Here is a 7,210-nt window from a genome sequence, read left to right as displayed (position 1 = left end):
CTTACAGATAGGCTTATGTGCAGTCAGGTGTATAAGTTTCATGCAAATCGTCCGATAAAAAAAAATGAAAAAAAAACTAATTATTTAATTTAAATTTGTTTTCTAATAAAACTAATTATAATATTTATTTTAATATTTCTTATTGTGATAGCTGAGAGGCATAGATATGATTTCAGTTGACACCTGTGTTTGATAATCGTTTTTGACCATTTTGGAAAATTTTTGACACATAATTCAATATTATTTTTTCTCCCTTCCTATTTATGCTACGATGCTGAGACTTGGGCCAGATGAAAGTCTTTTCATGTACAACTCGTCAAAAAAGTTTGATTGAAATCGAACCAGTTTTCATTTAATTTATTTTTGGGGAAATCGGAATTTAAGGCCCCCTGAAAGAACTAAACCTGATGACGCTGGTAAGGAGGAGAGAGAGATGGGGGATATGATACAGATATATGAAATACTTAGGGGGACTGACACAGTGGGGAAAAAAGGATACGTTCAAAATGAATACCAACAGAACAAGAGGGCATGGTTGGAAGCCTTAAAGATGAATCTTAGATGCAGGCGATGAGTCACAATAACGTGGCTGAAGTATGTTGACCACACCACACACTAGAAGTTGAAGGGACGACGACGTTTCAGTCCGTCCTGGACCATTCTCAAATCTACCTCCTCATCACAATCGAGTTGAGAATGGTCCAGGACGGACCGAAACGTCGTCGTCCCTTCAACTTCTAGTGTGTGGTCTGTTCAAAATGAATCTTAGATGTTCGAAAGCTTACTTTTAACGTAATAATAGCGGCCAAATGGAATGACCAAAAAGAGCAGGTTGTAGAGGAAAACTCCATTCATAACTATAAAAGTAGGGATGATCGGGAAATGGATTGGAAGTCATTACAATAGACAACCGGTGGGTAGAGAGGTGAGATCCAAGAGCTAGAACTCAATCCTGCAGGCACACATAGGCCAGTACAAACAGGTGAGTACGCGTATGCGTACACACACACACACACACTGAAGTTCAACCCGAGTAAATGCAAAGTAATGAAACTAGGCAGTGGAAACAGGAGGCCAGACACAGGATACAGAATAGGAGATGAAGTACTTAATGAAACGGACTGAGAGAAAGATCTAGGAGTTGATATCACTCCAAACCTGTCTCCTGAAGCCCACATAAAAAGAATAACGTCTGCGGCAAATGCGAGGCTGGCTAACATCAGAACAGCGTTCAGGAACCTGTGTAAGGAATCATTCAGAATCTTGTACACCACTTATGTAAGACCAATCCTAGAGTATGCAGCCCCAGCATGGAGCCCGTACCTTGTCAAGCACAAGACGAAGCTGGAAAAAGTCCAAAGGTATGCCACTAGACTAGTCCCAGAACTAAGAGGCATGAGTTACGAGGAAAGGCTGGGAAATGCACCTTACGACACTGGAAGACAGAAGAGTAAGGGGAGACATGATCACAACCTACAAAATCCTCAGAGGAATCGACCGGGTAAACAAGGATAAACTATTCAACACTGGTGGGACGCGAACAAAGGGACACAGGTGGAAACTGAGTACCCACATGAGCCACAGGGACGTTAGAAGGAACTTTTTCAGTGTCAGAGTAGTTAACGGATGGAATGCATTAGGCAGTGATGTGGTGGAGGCTGACTCCATACACAGTTTCAAATGAAGATATGATAGAGCCCAGTAGGTTAAGGAATCTGTACACCAGTTGATTGACAGTTGAGAGGCGGGACCAAAGAGCCAAAGCTCAACCCCCGCAAGCACAAATAGGTGAGTACAAATAGGTGAGTACACACACACTAACAGGAAGGAGTCAAAGAGTTACGGTAAGGGGCGAGAAGTCGGACTGGCAAACAGTAACGAGTGGAGTACCATAAGGATCGGTGCTGGGACCAATTCTATTTCTAGTATATGTTAACGACATGTTTACAGGCGTAGAGTCCTACATGTCGATGTTTGCAGATGACGCAAAGTTGATGAGAAGAGTTGTGACAGATGAGGATTGCAGGATCCTCCAAGAGGACCTGAACAGGTTGCAGAGATGATCAGAGAAATGGCTACTGGAGTTCAACACGAGCAAATGTAAAGTTATGGAAATGGGACTAGGAGATAGGAGCCGATCGGCCGAACGGACAGCAAACTGAACTTGTGATCCTGTGGTCCCGGGTTCGATCCCGGACGCCGGCGAGAAACAATGGGCAGAGTTTCTTTCACCCTATGCCCCTGTTACCTAGCAGTAAAATAGGTACCTGGGTGTTAGTCAGCTGTCACAAGCTGCTTCCTGGGGGTGGAGGCCTGGTCGAGGACCGGGCCGTGGGGACACTAAAGCCCCGAAATCATCTCAAGATAACCTCAAGAAGATAGGAGACCAAAGGAACAGTCCAAATGAAAGGGAACTGCCTACCTGTGACGACGCGAGAAAGAGACCTGGGCGTGGACGTAACACCTAATCTATCTCCTGAAGCACATATAAATAGGATAACGACAGCAGCGTACTCTACACTGGCAAAAGTTAGAACATCATTCAGAAACCTAAGTAAGGAGGCATTTAGGGCGCTTTACACTGCCTACGTGAGGCCAGTCTTAGAGTATGACAGTTCAGTCATACTCATACTCCGCCTCATCATGGAGTCCCCATCTGAAGAAGCATATAAGGAAACTAGAAGAGGCTCAGAGGTTTGCAACGAGACTCGTCCCAGAGTTACGAGGGATGGGGTATGAGAAACGGCTGAGGGAACTGTGCCTTACGACACTAGAAAGAAGAAGGGAGAAGGGGGACATGATAGGAACGTATAAAATACTCAGGGGAGTTGACAGAGTGGACATAGACGAAATGTTCACACGGAATAGTAACAGAACGAGGGGACATGGATGGAAGCTTGAAACTCAGATGAGTCACAGAGATGTTAGGAAGTTTTCTTTTAGCGTGAGAGTAGTGGGAAAATTGAATGCACTTAAGGAACAGGTTGTGGAAGCAAATACTATTCATAATTTTAAAACTAGGTATGATAGGGAAATGGGACAGGAGTCATTGCTGTAAACAACCGATGGTCGAAAGGCGGGATCCAAGAGTCAATGCTCAGTCCTTGGACCTATACTGCTTCTGATATAAGTGAATGATCTCCCAGAGGGTATAGAATCGTTCCTCTCATTGTTTCCTGATGATGCAAAATTATGAGGAGGATTAAAACAGAGGAAGATAGGAGGCTACAAGATGACCTAGACAGACTGAAAGAATTTTCCGACAAATGGCTACTAAAGTTCAACCCAGGTAAATGCAAGGTAATGAAACTAGGCGGTGGAAACAGGAGGCCAGACACAGGATACCGAATGGGAAATGAAGTACTTCATGAAACGGACAGAGAGAAATATCTAGGAGTTGATATCACACCAAACCTGTCTATTGAAGCCCACATAAAGAGAATTTCATCTGCGGCATACGCAAGGCTGAAATTGAGGATAGGGGATTAGGTTAACTTGAGAATAGCCTTCAGGACACTATATAAGGAATCATTCAGATTCTTGTGTACGACATATTTAAGACCAATCCTGGAGTATGCGGCCCCAGCATGGAGCCCATACCTTGTCAAGCACAAGACGAAGCTAGATAAAGTTCAGAGGTATGCCACTAGGCTAGTCCCAGAACTAAGAGGCATGAGTTATGAGAAAAGGCTGCGTGAACTGCACCTCACGTCGCTGGAAGACAGAACAGCCCGGGAAGACATATTCACTACCTACAAAATTCTCAGAGGGATTGGCAGGGTAGATAAAACTAAATTGTTTAACACGGGTGGTACGCGAACAAGGGGACACAGGTGGAAACAGAGTACCCACATGAGCCACAGGGGCGTTAGAAGGAACTTTTTCAGTGTCAGAGTAGTTAACGGATGGAATGCATTAGGCAGTGATGTGGTGGAGGCTGACTCCATACACAGTTTCAAATGTAGATATGATAGAGCCCAGTAGGCTCAGGAATCTGTACACCAGTTGATTGACAGTTGAGAGGCGGGACCAAAGAGCAAAAGCTCAACCCCCGCAAGCACAACTAGGTAAGTACACAGATACGCTAAAAGGTACAAAGGCATGCTACACAATGGATACACATGTGAGAGTAAAAATGCTGAAATAAATCATATCAGCACCTTATGTAAAGCCCGTCTGCATCCTCTAAAAGCACTGGCTTTTTCTGGTAAAGGTGTTGGGGTACCTATCTTGCGGATGTTATACATAGCACTGTTCGGTCCCTGATAGACTACGCAGCACCCGTTTTGTCTTACACAGGCCAAGGCAGAATTCAAAAAATAGAGCTGATACAGAACGAGGCTATGAGGATTATTCTTGGATGTCAAAGAAATGCAATGATTGAAATAATGAGAATGGAATTAAATTTACAGAGTGTGTGTGATAGAGTCCGTGACATTAACACTAGAGTAGCTATTCGTTTCATGCGGAGAAAAGGAGGGGATAAGCTGTTTGAGAGCGTTCAGACCTGCTTGAGTGACGTACACACTTCCAAGAAACTGAGGGAGACACGCTACACGAGGGGTTTAGCTCATGACCTCAGGGAATACGATGTACTTGACTGCTGTAAACCCTCTCTACAGTGTAATAAATCTGCTCCCTGGAAAGTACAGAAAATAGACGTCGAAATTGTACCCCTCAAGGTGAAAAAGATTCATCATGAACCGGGACAATTACGGTGTTTGTATGGAAGCATGATATCTCGGTTACCAAGAGGCAACAGTTTACATGTATATTGCGACGGGTCGGTGGCGGAGGATGGCAGGGCCGGGTGTCGTGTCCTAATAAGGGAATATACGGAGTTTGGGACTGTGGACAGGATAATTGAACTCCGGCTTAGTAATTATATATCATCCACACAAGCTGAACTGCAGGCCATTCTGGCGTGTTTGGAGGAAGTACGTCATGACGACAAAAATGTTTTTGTATTTGTCGATAGCCGAGGAGCACTGGAGTCCTTAAACAGTCGAAACCCAGTCTTCATGTCTATAGTTGAGGACTGTAAGAGAAGAATAACTGAGATACAGCTGAAAGGTCATAGTGTGAAATTCATGTGGATTCCATCTCATGTTGGAATAGTGCTCAACGAGGTGGCGGATGACTTGGCCAAACGTGCCACATCAAAACCACAAATTGACATTGAATGTGAATTCACAATGAGACAAATAAGAAGCAAAATCAGAAATATTCAGGCACAGGCAGGAGTGGAGAGGAGAGGGATAATGTATGAGAGAAGTCTAACCATGCAACATTACATGTATGTGAGTCAAAACACCCATTTCACTTATGGTAAAAGGAGAAATGCTTGGAGTGACTCTGTGTACATGCGGCTCAGGCTTGGGTACAAATATTACTGGGAATATGGGATAGGCGTTCATGATAATGACACGAAGTGTAAACTATGTGGTATGTTAAGGTCTCACACCCTTGCCCATTATGTTCTTGATTGTCCGTTGATTAATGTATATAGAAACACTGAGATAAGGACTGTTCCTGAGCAAATAGCCTGGATGTGTCACAAAGGAAAGGTTGATGATATTCTTGAGAGATATAAGAATTTTGCACCAAGACTGTAATATTTTGTTGAATTATCCGTATAACTAGGTCATAAAAGTATTTGTGTACGTCTGATACCATACCACTTGTGAAGGAGGAAATGTATATGTTTATCTCTCAGAATGTTTGGTAATATGTTTATTGTTTGTGATGTGTGTCTATGTATGTACTAACACGTTGTACTGAACGGGGTGAGAATAGCTTGAGCTACCTCATCCCTTTGTGTGTATTTTACCTCAATAAACTTATTTCAATTTCAATTTCAATGGCCTCCAGACTTGAAACACAAAAGTTAAGGTGAGCGGCTGGGAGCGTTAAATAGGCCATCGCTAGAAGATAGAAGAAAAAGAGGCGATATGATCACCACTTACAAAATACTAACAGGAATCGATCAATAGACAAAAAGGAATTTCTGAAATCGTCAACGTCAAGGTAAAGAGCTCAATGATTCAAACTGAGGAAATAAAGACGAAAAAAGTAGAAACGTTTGTTTCGCAGAGTGTAGAAGGTGTGTTCCAACCGTCTACCGTCAAAAACATATTTGGGACAACAAGTGAATATGAAGAAGGAAGGAAGGAAGGAAGGAAGGAAGGAAGGAAGGAAGCTGAAGGAATGAAGAAAACAATATAAAATCTCCAGAGAGAAGTGAGAGGGACAAAAAGAGGAGATAATAAGCCTCACAAAAAAACTATTCTAACCCAGTTTGAGAGAATCGTCCCTGAGAAAACTGGAAATCATACTGAGTGAGGGCCCCTTACAAGGCCCCTTACAAGGCCCCCCTTACAAGGGGCCCCTTACAAGGGGGCCCCTTACAAAGCAACCTTTATTTAATACAAGTGCTTCGATGGACCCAAGAAGCTATATGCCCTTCCTGCAAGAAGCAACTGTGAAAGCAGCCACTTGACAGACAGGAGGAAGATGACCAGCAAGCTGATGGGAAGGAAAAACAAAACAGAGTTGAACCATTGACAGGACAATCAGGAGGAGTGCAGAAGAACAGATATCCTGTAACAAAGATCACACAGGGAAGCTAGGGCACAGGGACACAGGGAAGCTAGGGCACAGGGGCACAGGGAAGCTAGGGCACAGGAACACAGGGAAGCTAGGGCACAGGGACACAGGGAAGCTAGGGCACAGGGACACAGGGAAGCTAGGGCACAGGGACACAGGGAAGTTAGGGCACAGGGGCACAGGGAAGCTAGGGCACAGGGGCACAGGGAAGCTAGGGCACAGGGGCACAGGGAAGCTAGGGCACAGGGGCACAGGGAAGCTAGGGCACAGGGGCACAGGGAAGCTAGGGCACAGGGAAGCTAGGGCACAGGGACACAGGGAAGCTAGGGCACAGGGACACAGGGAAGCTAGGGCACAGGGACACAGGGAAGCTAGGGCACAGGGACACAGGGAAGCTAGGGCACAGGGAAGCTAGGGCACGGGGACACAGGGAAGCTAGGGCACAGGGGCACAGGGAAGCTAGGGCACAGGGACACAGGGAAGCTAGGGCACAGGGGCACAGGGAAGCTAGGGCACAGGGACACAGGGAAGCTAGGGCACAGGGACACAGGGAAGCTAGGGCACAGGGACACAGGGAAGCTAGGGCACAGGGACACAGGGAAGC

Source organism: Procambarus clarkii, chromosome 2 (assembly GCF_040958095.1).
Source record: "Procambarus clarkii isolate CNS0578487 chromosome 2, FALCON_Pclarkii_2.0, whole genome shotgun sequence".
In the NCBI taxonomy this organism is placed as follows: domain Eukaryota; kingdom Metazoa; phylum Arthropoda; class Malacostraca; order Decapoda; family Cambaridae; genus Procambarus; species Procambarus clarkii.
Note: the sequence above shows the minus strand (reverse complement) of the source record.